Here is a 22,459-nt window from a genome sequence, read left to right as displayed (position 1 = left end):
ACAATTGGGATCTTGATTAAAGGAAAGAAACAACCTGAAGGTGGAGGAAGGGAGCACAACACAGAGTAACTAATGGTTAGCACAGGTAGCTGCAGCAGGGTGTCAACAGCTAGATCATCTATGTGATAACAGCTGTTGTTTGTTCAACTTCATTTAAGAAAACACTCCTTTACACTGATTTTTACCGTTTGTCATCTGTCAGTATGTTACCCTGCAACCTTGGATGACTGAGGGTAATGTAGAGAATTATCTTCCCTCAACGTGTGATGCTGTGGTATGAGAAAGACGAGACACACGTTGAGCTTCCTTCACATTCAACCTAAAGATTTATTCTTCTGTTATAACACTTCATATACAACATACTTCAGGTATTGCATGTTTCAGTAGAGAACCATTAGCTTCATTACATCAGAAATGGCTGTAATATTCCTTTAAACCAAACAATTTTTATTTTAACATGCTCCACTTAGCATTATGAATCCCATCAAATGACAAAATTAATTCACAAATATCTTCTACTTCTCTAAACCATATTAATTTTATAGTTACTGCTTTAAATACAATACCTTGTCCCCTTTTCTGAGACATTTTGTATTTAACTACAAAACACAAGTCAAATGAACTCTGCAGTCCTTCAGCTAGCTCCTCAGCTAGCTCACACACGTGTAGAAGTCCGCTAGCAATAGCTCCAATTAGCCTTCAGAACAAGTCCCGTTTTTGTACACAATAACAATCACAAAACAAACTATGTCACTCATTAGTTGAGATTCGATTTAAGAACATTTTCGACTCTTCAAGAGAACTAATATATATGCATAAAAGCACATTTATACTGACCTGTGGTATGAGGAAGACGAGACACACACGTTGAGCTTCCTTCACATTCAACCAGAAGATTTATTCTTCTTGTGTGCTCAATCTTCTTTATGCCACCAACGCGGCAGCGCCCCTAGCGGTTGTGTGTGGAATTGCACGGAAAAATGAAAAATTATGTTGGGGTGCCTGTTTTCTTAGTTATTGTTTTTATTTACCTATAACTTGTTTTTCACTCCTCTACAAGTACAAAACTTCAACTTTTGTCCAAAAATATATCAATAACAGGTGTCTCTAAATGCTCCTGCTGCATACTTAGACAATCATTTTTTTCTTGTTTACAAAAATGTATCATGCTCTTTGAAATATTACTGAACCTTAAGCATGATGTGTGCATCTGTGAATTCAGCAGAAGACCCTCAAGCTAATTTCTGCCAAGCCAAGATCCCCAAGGCTGAACAGAAATGCCGTAGGACTTATAACTGGCCGCGCTTGTTTTATAGACATGCCAGCAGCATGTTCTGCGGGGCTTAAGACAACGTCTCTGTGGGCCAATACAGACCTCTTATGGACTACGAGGATTCTTGTGTCATGTTATGAAGTGAAACAGCCTTGCCTAACGAAAATGACCATATGTAAAATATTAGATGCGAAAGGTTTTATTTTCTAAAGTGTGCTTTAAAAATAAGACAAACCATACCAGTGGTATTCATTTTCATTTTCAAGTACTCCAGCAAGGGCAGCGGTGCACCAATTTGTCTGTCATCTCCTCCATTAACTGCAGTAATGCAGGCTATTATGGGTGGGTGGGAGAGGATTGCGGGGTGGGGGATTGGAAGGGATATTGTGCTTATGGGAGGATGGGTTGGCACCATTGCTGTTGCACTGACATTTAGTTGTTTGTTTTTCAGCACAGAGCAAGAGGTGAGGAAGGTAGCCATATGGTGGGTATTTATCAGGCAAAGGCTGCCAGAGTGATTGAATGTGAGCTGAAGGTGAAGCTGCAGACAGCTGAGAGGGAGAGCGGGGCCTGATGCCTGGGGTCTGATACCAGGTTATTCATCATCTCCCTTAAAGGAAGGTCAACAGTCCAATGAATCACACTCACCAACAAACTTACAGCTTGTTCTCTGTCAGCTTTACTGCATTTCTGCCGCAGTTCTCAGTGTTTAGCGGCAACCTAATCCAATCCCCATGTCCCTGAATAAGCATCTTTACTAGAGTTTGGAGCAGGGGAGACACCATAGTCATTTAATTCTATTAATCTTTAATGATGTTCCCATAAACCCCTGTCCAAAAGAGTTGAGGGAGTTTAAAATCTTAACAAGCGCAGCCTTTTGTGATTCACTAATAATTTATTACATTCAGAACAGCTGAAAAATATCACAAAACACGGTGCAAATTTATTTTACATGTTTTCGCAACGAGAACATCAGTTTTAATCTTGACTGCAGCTTTTCATTATTTCTCTTTATTTTGCCACTGAAAATTAATGTTTCTCTTGTTTGTTTAATGTGCTATGTTTTTATCATGTTAAGCACATTGAAATGCCTTGTTGCTGAAATGTGCAATATAAATGATCTTGACCTCTTTCAGAACCTAATATATACATAAAAAAACATGACCGTTTCTGCAGAAAAAAGATGAAAAACCCAGGACCTTTTCATATATTTCCTTAGCAATGCACCATTTTAGTGGACAACAAATGGAAACTACAGGAAAATTTGAACTGTTTCACTTGCATGTTTCTTCCATTTTCAAAAAACTGTTCTGACTTTTTAAAGTGGGCTTCTGTTAATAGTTTGAGTAGTCACTATTTCCCCTGCAGTGGTTAAGCCTTGTAAGCTGCTGTTATGCTGTTTCTTGTCTGGCCTTGTCTGTTGATGCATCTGAAAAAATGTTTTTTTATGCAGGCCTAGATGGAAGGAAAAAAATAGACTTAAATTGTATAACATCTCTGAAGCCGTTGTGTCCTGTATGATACACCCTCATTACATGTTATTTGTGTGTACAGGAAAAAAAATGATAATCTAATATAAGTTCATTTTGGTCACCATCAAATTTTTTTTAAAAGGTTTTTTTGTCACGAGTGACCTTTATTGAACAATAAGAAAGGAAATAAAAAAGAGAGAACGGGAAGACTAAACAGCTGGAGACCAGAAATCAAACCTAGGACAACTGCATTGAGGATAACGGACGCATGTCCTACCAACGAGCCACCCACCGTCTCTTATATCATGTTCTGTTTTAATACTAAAGCGACAATCGAGCTCAAAACCTAATGGTCAATGCTTAGGCTTTGAGCGCCCTCCAAGGGGTCAGAAAATCTTTCTGTCCAAGCACAACTGCAGAAACTAGTACCTAAAGTTTTTCTCATCTTCGCTTTTTGGGGTACAGGCTATAGCAGGGGTCACCAACTCCAATTCTCGAGGGCTACCATCCTGTAACTTTTAGATGCGTCTCTGCTCAAACACACCTGGATCAAATAAACTGCTCGTTTCCAGCCTATTGCAGAGAGGAATGAATGCTGGTGAGGGAATTCAGACATTTTGGAGCAGAAGTGAATCTAAAAGTTGCAGGATGGTAGCCCTTGAGGACTGGAGTTGGTGACCCCTATACCATATAGCTAATCAGCGGCACAGAGGTCTGTGATTGGCTGCTTTTCAAAAGCCATCCAATAGTTTTTCAAGTAATAAAATACTAAATATTACAACTTTAGAAGTTGAATTTTCTTTAGAATATTTTAGAAATGTACAAAAAAACAACCCATCTTCGAATATGCAGATTTTTGTTGAAAACTTTGCAGTAGCGTTCCACGGTTCCACAGCAAAATTTGTGAATACTGAGCCATGAATAGACAGGGTTCCACTGCATAATGGAGGTTCATCCACCTATCCATTTTCGAGAGTTTTAGGAAGATGGAGATATCCATCTCCCCAGTGAGACTCCAACTGTGGATCCCACAGGGTCTAGCATGCACCCAGGAAACCTCCCGAAGGTGAAAGGGAAATCCCAATTTGAAATCTCACCTTAACGGCAGAAAAGGTTTTAGTACCCCTCTGATCTGGCGGCTTTGTTTTCCGAAGCTTTGACTGGTAGCAAACTTCCCATGAGAGCATAGTGCCTAAGCATTGGCTCTTGCGGTTTGGACGGGCTCAGAGTGAGAAAGTATATGGAATGCCCTTTTCACTTGGCCTTTAATTGTACCAGCCTGAAGGAGGAACATCATGGTTTGGTGCAATTTAACCCGGAGTTGCAGCCAAAGGCAGAGGCCTGGCCAGACTGGTTCATAACATCATAAACTGATTTTGTCTGACATTTAAAAGCTAAAGCCAGTAGCTGACACTCTCTGTTGGGAGAAAATTAAATAAAGAATGATAACCAGAATAAATTAATAAGGTTGTATTTGGATTTCCCCAATGCCAGTTGTAAAATTAAACACACTTTGTAGATTTTTTGAGAAAGACAATTGTTTCTTCAATTCGCCGTGGCCTCAGAATGCATGTGAGGAATCCAGATTTAATGCATTTAATTCAAGCTATGTATATTTTTTTCCTAAAACCTTACAAGATTACACGGGGAGGAACCCGTACGAGGCAGAGAAAGCAGAAATTTGGGCCAGGATACTGCACACTATGCTGAATTTGACAAGACCAGTCATGTTTAAAGGGAAAGTAATTTTCTTCCCTGTAAAATCAGACTGTCAGTGAGAAGGGGGGAGAAAAAAAAACATGTTACAGAAATTTTCTCTCAGTACGAGGCGTTAGAGCTTTTATAAGGTGGCTGAAATGATGAAAGATACAAAAATGAAATCCTCTCTCTTTGATTCATCTTATTGTTGAGAGTACCCAAGGCAGCTTTGGGGCACGGCAGGGGGTCAGTGTGTGATGTGCATCCAGTTACTGCTGCAGAGCCAGACATTTCAGAGTAGCAGCATGGCTACATGGAAAATAAAAACAAGTGGAATAAAGACAGGATATTTTAGGAGTTTTGAGGGTTTGGACTTAAATTCTTAAATGATTCAGTCATCTTAACTGATTTAGGAGAATGCTGTCAACCTATTTCCAACTAAATGTAGGTTCTGATCAGGTATATTTGAAGAGACAGAAGTAGCTCGGTTAGTTGTCATGCATTGATACCAAAACCTGGACATCAGCCGAGTCTACATGCTGCATGAATGGAAATATCCCAGGGAGCCAGCGACTTGTCAGAAAGAAATGAATATGACAATTGTTGCCTGTCAACCCCACTCTGCCTCCTCTCGTTGCCTCCCCACTCACCACTTGTACGCAATCTAATAAAAGTAGGAATGCCACGAAAAGATTAGTCTAAAAACAGGAGCCGTTGAAATGCACAGCCATCGCTTTCATTTCACTTCACATGACACTATCACAGTTGCACAGAAGGCTTATTTCAAAGCAGGTGGTGAATGCTGCAGCACCTCTCCCATGCAGCTCAGCCGTCAGCCCCTCAGGGTGTAACAAGAAGCCTCGCGCTTTACAAGCAAATGGACACACACACACTTACACAACTTGATCAGAGACATCTTGATTGTTGGCATTTCAAAGAATTATTCTCCACGATTAGTGCACTTTGTTTTTCAAAAATAAAGTACAGTTAATCTTTAGTAAGTGTGCCTTCGGTTCTTAAGACGTTACTCTGTGACCTCCTGGTTGTGTCATCGATGCACTCTGAATGTCTTGGCCGACTGGAGACTCCTGGTAAGCTTCTTCATTCCTCCATGTTTTTGCTGTTTGTGTTTCATGACTCTGGAAATCCCTTAGGAAAGGTTTTGTAACTCTTTCCAGATAGATTTTTCCATTTGTTCTTAAATTTCTTTATATTAGGGGACAATGTGTTGCTTTTTGAGACCTTGTAGCCTACTTCATGTCGTCAGACAGGTTCTATTTAAGAAATGACTTCATTCTGCAAGTCTGACAGTAATCAGGAGTGACTACAGTGAAACTTCACACACATTTAGGAGGAACACATCGAGTGATGTGTGATTTTTGTCTTTGGGGCAAAATCTTTAGTCATTTCAAAGGCTAAATCAATAAAACTTGTCCACTTTTTTATATTTAAATGTAACATTTCATACCCTATTTTGCAAGATGCATAGAATTAGAGATTTACATATATGCTCTGGGTGCTGATTTAGTCCCACTGAAACCCAATATAGCTACATATTTTGATATGCTGAACTCGTATGCATTTTCCATGAATACCTGCATGCATGAAAGGTGCTCTCTAAAATAAATTTGCACAAATTGTTCCCTCAGATTGCTACGTAGCTAAAGTTCAGATGCGTACATTTTAAAAAGAAGACATTTCTGCTAGGATGTAAGTACACGTTAAAAGTGACGAGATGTGCAAAGTGACCAAAAATACGCCACAACTGCTGATGCGTCCATTCCCAGCAATTCAAAAGGTGGCCAGAAATGTCTTCCCGCTGGACATCAGAGAAGATGTGCCAAAATTTCCGTCTGTGTTGGTGCTGTGTGCTGAAATGGGTTCGCTGATTGAAGATGGTGGGGAGAAAAACAAAAGTCAACGTTACTCACACACCGAGAATGATGAGAATAGGACTTCTGTGCAATGAGGCTGTGAAGAGGAGCCTCTCTGTACAAACAAACTCATCAAGGATTGAAGTGGGACAAGACAGCAGGAGATCAGCACAAGCTAAGAATGTAAAGAGGCCGGGTTGATCGTCAAAATAAAGATGGGGGAAAAAAATGCCAGCTGACCCTGTGTTGACAGTAAATATGCAAGGCTGATTGCAGGGTCAGATGTCTGTCCACAATGTCTGCAGCCAAACAGGATCTGGAAAATCAATTGTAAACTTAGTTTTGCCTTCTTCAGAAAAAAAAACAGAACAGAACAAAGGGCTTCAGTGTCAGCAGCCTTGTTCCTCTGTCAGAAAAACCAGACGGGTAAGAAGTACAGCATTGTCATTAAAGGGAAAGGATAGCTAGCATGTCATACATTAAAAACGCTGCTCTTCCCACCAATGGCTGTCAAGTGTTGTAAATCAGAGCCTTCCACAGCGGATGAACGCACCACTGCACACGAATGCAAAAGGGCACAAGATACTCAGCGTGCAGCGAACTGTCCCTGCAAAATCAGAGGAACTAATGTGTCCGACCAATAAACATTTTTGGCTGGGTGTGAGCAGCAGAGGGTCAGGGGTAAAACACAACCCATGTATGGAGGCCTTGGTCCTCGACGTGGCCGTCACAGACCCTTTGCCACGTGTCTTTCCCCTCTCTCATTACCCATTTTGTGGTCTGACCACTCTCGATTACAGGCCACTAGACCCAATACAATCTATCAGATAGATCGATAGATTACACTGATAGATTATTGATTTTTCTGCATTTTTTTTTTAGCTTCTCTATGCTTTATCTGAGTTTTTTCTGTAATAGGACTGAGAAAAAAGTAGCGCCCAATTGTGAGATGAGAGGAAAATTATATTTTCAGCTGTGGGTATGTTTGCACTTGCAACGTACTCGTTCCAGTTTTGGATGATGTGTTGAATAATATGCTAAGATGTTTAAAGTTCAAGCTTTTTTATTCCAATTCTGCTTTGTTCACTTATGTGCTCTGAAAATTTTCAAGCATTCACAGATTAACTGGACTAGGATTAAATTACATACGGGTGAACATACTAACAATGAAGGGAATTAATTGCACTCAGTTTTACTTGGAGGAATCGGCATAAAAGGGGCTGAAAACAATGTTGAAGTTTTTATTGTATCTTTCTATAATAATGCTCTTCATTGTGATGGTTTATCAAGTTAAATTTCAATCAAATGTAACAAAGTATGTGGGTGTAACGTGACAAAATGTGATAATGTTCATTTTGTAAGGCACCATGAATTAAAGTGATTTTACTTTTTAAACATTCACTGCAATTTGTTACTTTAACAATGTCAGTGGACAAAGGCCCACAGACCGTCCAGCACAAAATGCAGCAAAAATGATTGCACTGCTTTTGTTTATTTTCTTTCTCGGTTACGAATTTTTCCATATGAATAAGTTAAAGATTCAAAGTGTCTTGCTGGAAAAAAAAAAAAAAAAAGAATCCAATCTGGCACTGGCCAACTATCCTCGATAAAAAGGCTATGGAGTGTAAAATGTTTTGTGCTTTCTACCTAAATACTGAACCATGTCGCAGGGATCAGTGCTTTGTGCCAAAGAAAGGAAATTACTCTCTCCACTCGGTTGGATATATGCAAAGCTTCTATTTTCCTTACACGCACACACACTCCCTGGTAGGTTATTGATTCCCAACCGCCCATTGTGTTACACACTGAAAGTGACGCTTAACTTACAACAGATTATGCAGGAGCCGCTGCAACCGCTTTGCGAAAGCGTTTGCAGAAAGAGACGACGGCAGGCCACTCTTCCTCGCAATGGCCCTCCCTCGCTAAATACAGAGATGGAAAAGTGATTTAAAGATTCTTTTTATTTGCCTTTAGAAGAAGCAGCTTTTTTCTTTTCCCATTGAAAAAATGCTTGGCTCATTACAGATCTAGGTCAGAGATCTTGCACCCTGAGGTGCACCACACAAGGCTTGACAAAACAGCAACAGCATAAAATCCTCAACATTTCAAAAAGCACAGAAAACATTTTACCATTTTAGACTACAGAAAAACACTTCTAAAAACAAAACTGCATCATTTCCTGGAACACTCTGCTCTAAGCTTTCTGGGCTAGATCGTGCTTTAAAATGCAGTTTGTGTTTTTGTGTTCATGACTTACACTTGATGTATCTTGCTCTCCACCATCTTTCTTGCTCCATTATTAAATGACTTCCCTTTGGTTTGATTTAATTGGATGTGAAATGCGTTGGATTACACATAATTTCATATGAATTGCATATATATTGGTGCTGCTAGTCTTGTAAAAAGTCCCTTGAAACGACTTTGTGAATTTGTGCTAAAATAAACAGAACTGAACTATCGCTTATTTCATTGTATGAAAATGTTTTAGGATTAAAATTAATTAGATAATATGTAAGAAATCAGCCACATTAGGTTTTGTACACTCCACTCACGTAAATGGTACATTAACTTTCAAAGACACAGGATGATATGATGCGATGTATAAAAAACCCTCCAGAGTACAGACATGTATTCAGTAATTTTAAATGCTTCTTTAATGTGAAAATGATATCAGTGAAGTAGTCTACGCTCGGTCTCCATGGTAACCAACCATTGTACTGGCTGACAGGTGGTGGTAGTTTACTACTTTCATAACTTTACGTGGTTTTATGAATTCAGAGAATCTCCGAAGCGCCAGGATGTAGATTTTATTGTCTTGATAGATGGTCGGTCGTTGCCTCCACCACCAGGTGGATCTAGCTAGTCCGACATGTTGCTATAGAGAAGGTGAACAACAAAAACCCCATTCTCATTGTGGTGATTTAATACGTTTAACTGTAAATAAAAAAAAGGTGACATTTGTTATTAAAGACCATGTTGTATTCATAGTAAACAGAACATGATAAAGGGACTGTTGTTAGGGAATCATGCAAAGTATAAGAGCGTTTATATGAAGTCACACCTGAGATTTAAGTCTCTATACGTGCCTTTGGTCTCACTTGTGCTTAGCTGTGCTCTGTGCAGTTATAAGCCGTGTCTGTTTTCTGTCATCTTAACCTCAGCTGCCTTGGTTCATGTAGAAAGCCAACTGTAATGCATCAGAGTTCAAAACTCACCGTTTTTTTTCACTTCACTAATCACCCCCTCTCAACAGCCATTCACTGTAGCCATCATCTGCTCCAATCTGCATGTCATGACCAGTGTCTTTTGTTCTTCTGTTTTGTGGTATGTAGATATTTTTAGTTTTATTTAAAAAATAAATAAATAAATGCCTGCCTCCTGTCTGTGGTTGGAACCTCAATCTTCGAGAGGTAATTTCTGTCCATTTGTAATAATAATAAAAAAAAATTATACATATATATATAAAAAATATAGAAATATAAATCAATTTCATTCCCATTTCCTGAGGAGACCGGGGTTATATTTTATAGAAAATGTCTCTTAAAGGCTTATTAAAGCTATAGTGTGATATATCAAGAGAGAAATGCACAAAAGTGGAGACAAGTGAAAATTAGCACATAATTTTTCATTCGGATGAAAATAAACTAGAGAAAGTTTGTGCTTAGCGTGAAGATAATGTGAAATTTCTAGTTTAGCTAGAGCTGTCTGTCCTGAGGTAATTTCTTTCCTGTCAGGAAATGTTGGGTAATATTATAGGAGAATGAAACACAAACTAAATGTAGAAATGGATCACTGAACAAATGACATTTTAAAATGAAAAAAGGTAATTGCTATAAGAAAAATATCCTCGTCGCCATGATAAAAATGAGCTCACTGTATCACAAGTACACACGGCGAGACAAAAATTAGATTAGAAAATGTAAAAATTGTAAAAGAATACGGTACAGTATCCATCAGTGGTAAGATGTAATCTCTGTGCAGAGGCCACAAAGTAGACCAAACAGGTTTAATTTTGGCCAGAAATGAAGATGAATTTCACAACTTCTGTGCTCCTGTGGGTGGACCTGTTATTTATCTAGCAGGTGCCTTTTCATTCCTTACTCTCTTTCACCAGAATAAGCATCTGTTGTCACGCAAGGTAATGCATACGTGCTTCCACATGTTTGTCTTTTCTTCCTCTCCCCTGCATCATCTGGGCTCTGATAATCAGAGGACTTTTGAACATGAGAGCTTTCACATGTGAAGCGCTCCACTGTTACAGAGTGTGCCTAAATAGCAAAAACATTTACTGTAGCCTATAGAAAGGGTGGGCGTTTGGCAGGGGGGGGGGGGAGGCAGAGCAGCTAGAACTCGACTATTACATCAGATTGCTTATAAAACCAGGAGTTTAAATTAGTAAAGAGTCTACTAGTTCAAGAGCACAGGGAAATACAGAGCATTTTATATATATAACAGATGATGTAATACTCACATTTAACAAAAAAAAAATACTATGAAAACATATCGCTGAGATGATAAAAGTTGAGTTATTGATAAATCTTTGTGAATACTTAAACTGTTTCACGGAAGAATAATTACATCAAGTCCTTGTCCCTGAAATGTTCTTTGTAGTAGGTCTGGGTCAGGTCTGAGTAAGAACAGCGAGTGCCCAGAAAGAATCATCTTCCTCATTTAGTTCTGCATGTGTGGGCGGATCTGATGAGTCGCAGTTCAAGCGTTCAAATTCCTGCCTGTATGAAATGTAGCCTTGCCTCAAGGCGTGTCTACAATTCTCCCACACATATATCGTGGATCTGCGGACAGTAGTCGCAGACCCACAGTGACAGTGCAGAGAAGTGAAGCCCACCTCTGGAACCAGTGCCGAGAGGACACAGTAGGTTACATATTGCCCCCTAGTGGTCTGTTTGCCAATGGATCATAAAAACTTGTGTGCAGCTGAGTCACTTTTTAAGGCTTCATTCCGCCGTAGTTGAAATATTCTATAAAAGGAAACATTGATCCTAAAATGCCTTTCATCAGTGGTCTTCTGACCACATTTAGAGTTTTATTTTTGAGATACTGGATCAAGTCTCAAAATATTTGTAAAAAGTAAAGATTTAAGAACTATAAAAAAAACAGAAAAAAAACACTGTTACTATGAGAACCTTAAATAAATATAATATATTTTGTTTAGAGACCACCAAAAAACAAGTCGAACATAAACTGTAGTCAACTGGAATACCGATATTACTAAATATAGGGAAGCAAGTTTTCTATCAGCATGAACTGAGAAGGTGCTGACCAAGAAAAAAAGCCCCTCCTCCAAAGCTACCACCTTCAAATGCAACTGAAACTCGGGCAAGTTAAATGGCTTGTTGAACAAAACAAGAGACAAACTGAGCTGATCGATCACAATGGCAAAATAAGACTGTACCCACTGTAATGATAAGACAGAAACAAGAGAAAAACAAAACAAATTGGTATGCATTTTGTCCTCAATAAAGTATAAAAGATATATAACTTGAGAGTAAATCAAAACTTTCATCTTACCGACTTGGTGCCATCACTATATTTTGGATTGATCCGCCCACCCCTACTCAAAAGACACAAATTCTTCGGATCACATGCCACAAATGTGATCAATTTTACCCTAAATTACATAAAATCATCAAAACATGTTGGGTTACCGAGATCAGATCACACACATCTTTCTCAGGGTGCACATGTAAATTCCAGGTAGCTGTGTTCGTCTTCTATTTGAAGTCAATAAGTTTGGGGCCAGAGCCGTTCAGAGCAGAAAGTTAAATAGAGACACATTTCATAGGCCAACTGACACAAGGTGTTATTCTGAGGTGGAGGATTTTTCCCTGCAGAATCCCCTGAAGCAGACATTAGTATCGAGGTGAACTACATCGGTCCTGCCTCGCATCAGTTTGAGATGTTGGTTACAGGCTCAATAATGCCTGAAGCTGGAGCAGAGACTGTCTTAAAGTGGTAACGTAACATTAGTTAGAGTGGAAGTATGCAGTCAGATGGTCTTTCTGTTGCCCTTTTACTGCCATGGCACATCTGCTGCTGTTACTTTTTACCTAGGTGCAGTTTGTAATGTTGAAAAGGCTGAACTGGTTGGCTCTGTCAAGTCCATGGACAATGAAATCAGAGCTTATCGGCCAAGATTGTGTGCACAAACAAGGAATTTCACATTGGGGTTGAGTGCTCAGAGTGCCAAGGTATCCAAATATTAATTATTTAACTCAAAAGGGGATTATTTTGGAGCATCACACCTTTGGATTTGTGTAGAAATTGAAACAAATAGCGAAATAAATAAATAAATAAATTGCTGATACATTTTTCAGATCAATCTCATTACAGCAAACACAAACTGACCTGATGTTGCACTATTCGGTAACGCTGTCAATTTCGTCGGTTAGTTACATTTTTCCATCATCACAGTGAAAGTTAAATTACAAGTGACAGTTGCCACAATCTCCTGGAAACCCCCAGATCAGCTGATAATTGGATGCTCCCCTACAAGAAAAGAATAAGCCATGGTAACATCTCACATAATTGGTCTTGGTTTCAAGCTGGAGATTTATTAATGTCAACCGTCCCCTCCCCGCGCCCTGCTGATGGTTTCGCTCCGTTACTAAAGAAGCTTGGGGATCACAGGAATATTTCCAATACTAGAGCGAGAGCAGCCACAAAGGGAATGGGATTCTGCGAGCGCTTTTAAAGTTTCTCTGGCAAACAGAAAAACTCTGCCTGTGGACCCGAATAACACTGCACGGCTTTAAGTTAATTTAACTGAAATAAAGCCTCTCACCAAACCATCAGTGGCAGAAACGGTGCCGCTTCTCCAGTGTAGCGGGTACAATTGCATAAAAGAATGATTCTTTAAAGTGCTTTAGCTCAACAACTGCTTGTGTAATGTAGCATGAATAGAACAAATTACTACACGAACCCATCTCTTATCCTCTCAATATTCAGCTGGTGCTCCTCTAAGCAGTCATGGTGCTTAAATCTCCTGTTCTCTTTAGCAGTAAATGTGGTCCAAACTGCCGGACAAGAGAACACCTTAAATTCATCTATGAAGAAAAAATACAGCAAAAAAACAAACTCCATAGTCAAGGCAAAAAGCCTAAAAATACATTCTCCTGTCATTGCAGCAGCAGCAACATCTCACACCTTTATTCTGAACACATTTGTTCTTTAAAGAAAATGAATAAGCTTTTTCAATCTCCATCCATCCACACTGTACAAAGCCACTAGCGGAAAATTAGTGGACATATTGCGAATCTGACAAAATAAATGTCACTGAATCTTTTTTTACAGTTAAACTTTAATATGCATTTCTTCTGATGATTCATTTTTCCCTTAGGTTATTACACACTGGCTCATTTACTCCAACCACTGACCACTAGTGGAAGGATTCCCCCCCACCCCCCACCAGACACAGTGAAGAAGGATGTGAATCGACCCCCAAAGTTTATTGTGGGGAATTACAGCAAAATCTGGCAGAGGACCAACAAGTCTCCACAATGATGAGACGTCATCTACATGTCAAACAGTTGTTTTCAGTGATGTGCAGCAGAAAAATGCTTTTCTGTCCAACCGTCACAAACACTGTAGAGTCCACTAGAACTACTGGAACTGTGTGAGACTGTAAAATGAGACCAAATTAACATTTTTGGCAACCAATAATCCAGCTGGCTCTGATGTAAAGGATGAATATTATGTAATCTAAAGATCACTGTTCAGTATAATGGAGGATCTGTGATTCAAAGGTCATGATCTCTTTAAAATGCCCAAAACTGGTTGTCATAACTGGTATAATAATTATCCAAAACATAGACAAAAAAGCACACAGCATTTCTACACTTTTTTTATATGAAATGTTCAACTTTTTTCACACTCAATTTTTCAGTTCTTAGTCATCTATGTTCAGATTAAACTTTGAAACACTAAATTTAACCACGAGTCTATACTTGGTATTGTATTTCTACTGTGAGCACGTATTGAGTATTGAACCTGCAAAATTCAGAAAGTCGAAGGAAGGAAATTATGAGGGAAGAAGAAAAAAAAGGAATGACAAGAAAAAAGACTAGGGGGGGGAAGATGGACATTAGGGAGGACAAAGAAAGGACAAAGCATTTAGATAAAAGGTTATAGAATTAAGCCAAGAAATACAGTTGTTTTATTCCATTTCCACTTTTCTCCATACTTCTCCAGACTTTCAAAATCAAGTGTCAAACTCTGTCAGACAGTTTAAGAATCCTGCACTCAGAGATTTGCCCCGATGACAATCTACATGCTTTTTGGCGCTGTCCACTTATCAGTGGCTTTTAGCGACAAGTCTGTGAAGACCCATCAACATGCCTAAAGTACACAGGCCCAGGCTGCCCATCAATCTACCTTCTTGTTGACATCAAAGAAGTGGATTCGGAAAGAAATAGATGATTCCAGACGGCTTGCAGTTCTAAGCCCTGCGAAATTAAATCAATTTACTGAACTGGAAGAGTAAGAAATTAAATGCAATACTTTTGAAAAATGTGTTTTGTTTCCACAAGCAGGTTCTGAGGGGTTTCTGGAACGAGGACAGTGGAGTCCGCAGGTGGACTGGTGTTGTCCTCGGGCAGTAGTGAGTCTCTGTTTATGTGAAAACAGAGATTAGACTGTTATGTCCAAAATCTCGTAACTCGTAACTATGAGTGACAAATGTATATGAAGCAGGATATGGCCTCAGCTTAAAGATATTATAAGCTATAATAATTATTATTGTGGTTCTGGCCAGTAGATTTGTTTGCAGTGTTTTGTTCATTTTGTTTCTGTGTTGGATTAAAATGAAAAGTTTAACAAAAACAATAACGCCTGCTTTTGTAACAGAACAAATATATATGAATTAGGTAAATTTAAGAATTCTCATTAAAAAAACTGAATCTTTTTGTAAGGATGATTTAGTTCAAAAACCTACTAAATATTAAACCATTTTGAAAAACCAGAGACAAAACCAATGTGGTTCGTTTTACCACAGACCCACTTTAAGATCTGCCTCTGTTATTAGTCTTTCATTGGACCACAGCATTTACTCTGATGACTATAGGTACACATCTGAAAAAAGCCTCCAGCAAATTAAACAGTTTACTCTGGACTGAACAATGTTTGTGATCAATTCCCTCAGTCAAGCTAAATTAACACTGCTTGAAATACAAAGAACGACGTAGAAGCACAAGAAACTCATGGTGTATCAAGCTGTTTTAGGGGACTGTATTCAAACATTTCGTATGCAATAAAATATGCAACTTTTAAATATCTATGGTAGAAAAAGTTCTTCGACATGTGGCTCCTTTTTCTCCTGCCTCATAACCAATCAAATTGCAGAAATAATCACAATTCTTCAGCAGGTAATATCCAGAGTAGTTCCTAGTTCATGCATTGCAAACTGATTTATAAACAATCTCCAGCATCCGTCAACAGAAAAGACTCTGCTCATCCTAAGCGATCAACATTTAACCTCCCTTTCCACAGAAGCCGCTGCCTGTTAGAGCCACTGTTCATATTCACCACATACTTCCAGCTTCCAGTGTAATTGAGAGTTTGCTCTGTAACTCCAGCATCAAGAAGGAGCCTAACAGCGCAAAGCTGTGTGTACAACATAGCAGGAATTCCCAACAGATCCACTGGAATTGTAATATGAGATGTAGCCAAGACTTTGGAAAGCATCATTTATTTACTGTAGATAAAAAGCTGCTGCTTTTGCAAAGTAAAAAAAAAAAAAAAAAAAGGGGGAAAAGAAATAAATTCAATCTACATGAGCTTTTTGGGAAACCTCTAATTTAATGGTTCTTCCTCTACCTAAAATGTAAAACACTAACGAAAGAGGGAGAATAATAAATGGAGCAGGATAAGCTGGGGAAATTGCTGATAAAGAGAAAACTCTTACAGAGACTAATGTGCTAGAACGCTGCCCGATTATTTTGTACGCTACCATCTCGTCTCATTAGACAACTATTTGCTATTTTGACTGATGCTTGAATGCATACCCAGGAAGGGGTTTAGGCTGAAACCAAAATGAAACAGACATGGAAGCGGTGAAAGCCGGGCAAACGGCCGGACGGAGGCAGGATTCACATTTCTCCAACTCTCTCCCTCTAGAAACCCCGGCCTGATAGAGCACTGATGAGTAGTGAATGCTGCGGCAGATGAGAGGAAGACAGAGGAACCCACCGAGAGGTCAATAGTTCTGCACTGACCTGTGAAGAACTCCATTATACCTCGATTACATCTCTGGCTCTCTCCCTTTTTCCAACCAGCCAATACCGGCCCATAACAATATCATTGTTGCCAACTGGACCGCAGTTGTGATTCAATCACAGTCTCTGTACAGAACAGTGTTACACTGTCATCTCCTGCTCTTGGCGCTTGTAAGGACCTTGGATCTAATATAAATTCCAACATGATGGCCTCTCGGTTAATAAGTTAACATGCTTTTCGATCTCAAAGCAGAAAATTAAAAAAAACAGCAGTGTTGAAATAAAGATCTTTTGAAAGACGATTGCGAAGATGTTTTATATGACAGGCAAACTGCCTTGCTTCACTTTCATAAAACAAATAAGGAGAATATCAGGGACTGAATTTCATTACATAACATCAGTGCCTGTGCTTGAGAGCAGCAATCTGTCAATGCTGAAGCTGAAGCTGAAGCTACGCTTTGTCAATGCCATTATGACCAAAGAATTACACGCCTGATTGTATTCACTTTGCCCTTACACACTCCTGATGCAATTCTTTATGCTCTTACAAGTGACAAAATTGCTCTCACTGGGAACAAGTGCTCATTTGCATGAGTCCATTTACATGATGGAGTACAGCAAAAAAATTTAAGAGAATAAAAGCCATAAAAATATTTTAAAAAATGAATCTTAAGTGGATGTCCTACCTTTTGTCAGGATTAGCACTTTAGGTATTTGCAGTAAAAATTGGTCAACCACTTTAAGTGCTGAGACAGTATATTCCAAGAAAAATGGTCCTTAGACAAAAACAATCCATTAATTATCTCTGATATTTCTGTGGAGTAACAAAGCATTCAGGATAACAAAAAAAAGATTGCATGATCTTGGGTTCATGAGGAAACGGGAAGCTCTTTTGCTTTCACACAGAAAGTAAAGGTTTCCCAAATCACAAGCTTTTGTGAGATGCTGTGTTGAGTGTAATAAGTGTGCAACTTGCATTTGTTTTATGCTTATCCAATTTGTAGTGAGTTCTAATGCCACAAGGCAGTGAAAATATTTCCTTTTTATGTTTTCATGACTAGTAAAAAGGCTTTCTAATTCTCAGAGAATCTCCATTTGGTGGATAATTATGTAGATCCTGTTTCAAAATCATTGGCAGCTTATATTTTGAAAAATAAAAATTGTATGTAGTCAGGAATATACAGGGACAATTTTAAATAAAATTACTTCACTGTAGTGCAGATGGGAAAGTTCAAATCAGATTCATTCTTTACATTCTCTTCATCCAACTCCCAGGATGAGACGATACAGGTCATCAGTTTCATGAGAAGTGTACAGAAGATAACAAGATCCTTGTATTACTTATGGGAAAACTAACTCCCCATTTCTCCTTCTCACACAGAGTGTAAAAGTAAAACAAATCACAAGTTGTCATTTAAATCGCTTAAACTGAATGCATCGAGTTCATAAATTATCTGAGGTGGCTCTAGTCCGAGAAAAACATGAGGAAGTCCTAGATCCGTTTTTTACAAATGGTAAAAAAAGATTTCATGAATCTCAACCTCTGTTCAGTGTAGCATGTCGCCGTTTTAAAATGGTCTTAAATATTTTATTTCTTTAAATAGAGATGATGAAGACTGTCCAAATCCAAGAGCTCCTCCAAGTGCAGCCCGCATGCATCCTACTCTTCTCCAGATGTGAAGTGGTTTTCTTACAAAGACAAAGATCAGTCGATGTTCACTGCCAGGTCTCCTCTCAAATCTCTGTCCCGGTTTGCTCTCTCCACCCCACTGGTGAAGTTCATCAGCCTAATCAGGACATTGTGTGCCTCTCACAGTGGTCTGTTTGCTGCTTCAGGACATTTTAGCTCCAAATAGAGCACAGCTTACACCGCACGTTGTTTCTTAGCAAAGACGAGATGGAAATGCAAGGGAACTTTCCTTTGCTTTTAACAGCTGTGACTGTAGATGTATTTCTGCTCTTGCATTATGTAATATTAATGGTCTTCATCCCTCCTTTCCCCTACACTCCACTTCTACTGTCCGTAGCCTCGTCAGTCACCTTCTGCACCAACTCTCTTGTGTTTGGTGTTCTTTAAAAGTCCCTTCATAAGCTTCAACTGGCACATAATTCAGCTGCTCACATCGTTACTAAACCCCAATCTTTTCATCACATCACCCCAGTCTTACAGCATCTCCTCTGGCTCCCTGTCAAATTCAGAGCACAATTCAGAAATTCTCTGTACATTCAAGGTTATCCGTAACCTTGCTCCTCCCTGCCTTTCTGATGTCTTTCATATGTCTGCTTCCTGCCGCAGCCTGAGGTCTTCCTCCTCTCCGTATTTTACTGTTCCCTCTGCTCGTCTCAGCACTATGGAGAGCTGAGCTTTCTCCCACTGCATTCTCCCAAACTCTGGCATTCTTTCCCTGCAAACATATGCAACACTGATACTCCACCTATGTTCTAATCCAAACTCAAAGTGTATCTGTTTAAGATTTTTTACTTGGTGTGATTGCCATTTGTTAATGTGTAGTTTTTAATTTGTTTCTTATACGCTCCTTGATTTGTACAATGCTTTGAAAGGTGCTTCTACATGTAATGCATTATGTTTGGATGTTGGTATAAAAGAGCTTTTTTTTTTTTTTTTTTTTTAGCTGTTTTATACCAAAATAGTTTGTGAGTGCCTGCTGGCTGCAAAGATTAATGTGTGGTTTGTGCCCAATGAGCGACTGGAAGTTATTTATTAGAAACTATTTTAATTGTAAATATTGCATTAAAAAAAACTTCAGTAAGATGAAACGACTTCAGTGGACTGAAGTACTCCTCTTCTATGAATGAAACCTGTGATCTGTGATGTTCTTGTATTTTTCTTTTGGATTGCAGGGGAAAAACAAAACAAAACAAAAAATAAATAAATGAATAAAAAACACAGATTTAAAATTGCAGCAACTGCTTTTTTCCTGACTGCAGTGAAAATTGGGAAACAATGCAGAGAAACTGTATTAGAAACTTAAAATTCATATCAACTTCTTAGCAAAGTTACATATTTTAGAATCCATTTGTTTCACAAAAACAGATTACAATACTGACTACCTTTTTTAATTTCTGAGCTTGAGGAGTTTTGCGTTCCCTTAAATGAAACAAAAATGGCCAACATTGCTAACTCTGCTGCTGATTTTGCTGTGACAGGTGTTGCGTCATTGCTTTGCAGGAAAACAAACATTCCCTTTGTGTGTTAGGTCACACAATTTTGTTCTCTTAATATCACTAATGACAAAAAAAGGCACCTGCAGCTCTGCCATCACCACAGTTATCGTCCTGTGAGTCTTTGTGAAAAGGAAATTACAAACGGTAAACTGATCCAGAGATGTCCAGAGAGCCGTGTGGCACGTCTGCACAGTGATTCATGACGTTATATTCAGCTGCAAGTAGATGAGCCCGAGGTAATGAATGAGCCTTAAACAGGGCTCTGCCCCCATCATTAATCTTACAGGTCTGGGCCACGAATAAATACAGAGTCACTCTATTAACACAAAAGAAGACATCCATCTGGCTAAGCTTCCTTATATTTACGTGCAAAGTATGCATATTGCTTTAAAACAAATTTATAATTGCAGCGTAGGCTCTAATAACTAATATAGCTGCAAACACCCCCAAAAAGATAAATAACAAACCTCTCTGTAAATAAGAAAAAAAAAGATTTGCTGTTGCACCGGAAAAGACTGAATGAAGCTGAAATTTGGAATTGAGCTTGTATAGCCTGAGCAGGCACTGAGCTGTTGCAGCTGCCAGAGCAGAGGAGCTCCTGATTTATGTCACCAGGTGATTGATGCAACCGTCATTACACACCTAAGCTTTTTTTGATGAAACCGCTGTCTTTGAAAGTATGTCAGTTTCATGACACACTGTGCAAGCTTTTTCGAGTCTTGCTCTTCTCGGAGCGCGATAAGAAAACACCGACAAGGATGTGACAATGTTCTTCACGCCACGAGACGAAGGGATGGGTCGTGTATTTCCCCCCCCACATTCAGTTTTACAGAACAAGCCTCAGAAATTGCTGGAAACCTCCCAAGGGTTTTTTGATGTGTTGAAAAGGAGGTTTCCGTTATGAGGAACTTTTGAACATCTTGTTCAAATCCCTTTCTGTACTTCTTTTATCAGTTGTTCAATTTTATTTTTATTGTCATTTTGTTTTTTGACAGGCCATTGTCTAAGTTTCTTGAGAAATGTTCTAATAAGTCAAAGGTTTTAATGTGTTTAAAGACATACAAATAAAAAAGGATAACTGTTATTCCTAAATAAAATTAATTTAAATATATTTTCAGTCTGTCTACTTCAGTCTGTGAATGTCAGTCAATTAAACCAATGTCTACGAAATATGGAGACTTGGAAAAAACCCCTTAACAACGTCACTCCTAATGTGTTGTGTAGTGTTATATGCTTGTAGGTGTGCTACACTGCCCCCCAGAGTCTAGGAGAATATTGCCTGCAGTGAGGACGAGCCACCCAGAACAAAGGCTGCAGCAGGAGATCCTGCTGGTTCTCCTCTGTCTTTGGCTTTCAATAATTAATTCCCCTCCGCATGATTCTGCCTGTCTGTTTGTGTTCGGGTCCTCCAGCACTGCAAACATCACATAAAGGGGCTGCACAAAGTATTACCAGCAGGAGTGGCATTACCAGCGTCAAGCAAAAACCAAGCTCAACATTGAGCCGTTTCAGCAACAGGCACTCAACGTGCGTATAGGGAGTAAAACGGATGATGAATAAATAAAAACGTACCCCATAATCACAGATCAGTGTGGTGGAGGATTTGTGGCACTGAGGGTGTGTTTTGTAAAGCACAAATGCCTAATGCTCTAACCTTGTGAAATATTGTAAAAGATAAATACGAACATAAAAGAGACATATGTAGCTTCATGATCTGCTGGGCTTGAAATTTGTATTATTCCATTTGCCTGAATTAGATAAATTGCTGTGTTTTGTTATACTTGGTCTATTCTGTGATTCTCTTGTCCAGTCTGGGCCCCTTGACCGTACCCCGTTCCCCTGAGCGCCATCATGCTGTCTGCACACCTGTTGCTCATTACGTAATCAGACTCATCCGTTTCTTCCTCCAGTATTTCGTCACTATGTTTGGGGATCTACTCTTCAACTCATTCCTTGCTACCCTGCCATGGTTCTATTGTGCCCTGATCCTGCTGGTTCTCCTCTGTCTTTGGCTTTCAATAATTAATTCCCCTCCGCATGATTCTGCCTGTCCGTTTGTGCTCGGGTCCTCCAGCACTGCAAACATCACATAAAGGGGCTGCACAAAGTATTACCAGCAGGAGTGGCAATAATTGAGGCACCAGTGATTTTGATGAAAGCAGCTTTTAATATGGGACTTCCCCCCCCCCATACTGAACAGATACACTCGAATTATTAAACGATGGCGTTCGGACAATTTTTCAAAGTGAGATTTTGCTGCTGCAATCAAATCTGGAAATATTGTGGGGCTTTTTATATATTATTACCAGGGGTGTTCATTACAACAACTTGTGAACACACACAGTGTTTGGTGCTAATAAATTACTTGGATGACTATACAAATATATTAGTGTGAATGATGCTTCATTACAGAAATTATCACCACATTGCCTGATATTCTGAAAGGCATGCGTTAATGCTTGTCAGCATCATTATATCAGGGTGATGTTAGCTGATGCCCTCAGACATAAAATGTTATTCAGTGTTTTGTTTTCTCCAATAAATCCCTTGAGGTTTTTTTTTTTTTCTCCCCCAGTAATTGCCATTTCCCTCCGGTGGATAATTGCTTGGGTTTGACTCATTTCAAAGCGGTCTAGCCAGATTGCCTTCACCTCTCTCCCCTTTTTTTTTTTTTATCTTTCACCTGAGCCAGTGTACCTGCCATTAGTTTCATCTAACCTCATTTCC

The sequence above is a fragment of the Poecilia mexicana genome, unplaced genomic scaffold (genome assembly GCF_051168715.1).
Source record: "Poecilia mexicana isolate PSO_F unplaced genomic scaffold, ASM5116871v1 scaffold_17, whole genome shotgun sequence".
NCBI lineage: Eukaryota > Metazoa > Chordata > Actinopteri > Cyprinodontiformes > Poeciliidae > Poecilia > Poecilia mexicana.
The sequence above is the reverse complement of the archived record's forward strand: the minus strand, read 5'-3'. Positions refer to the sequence as shown.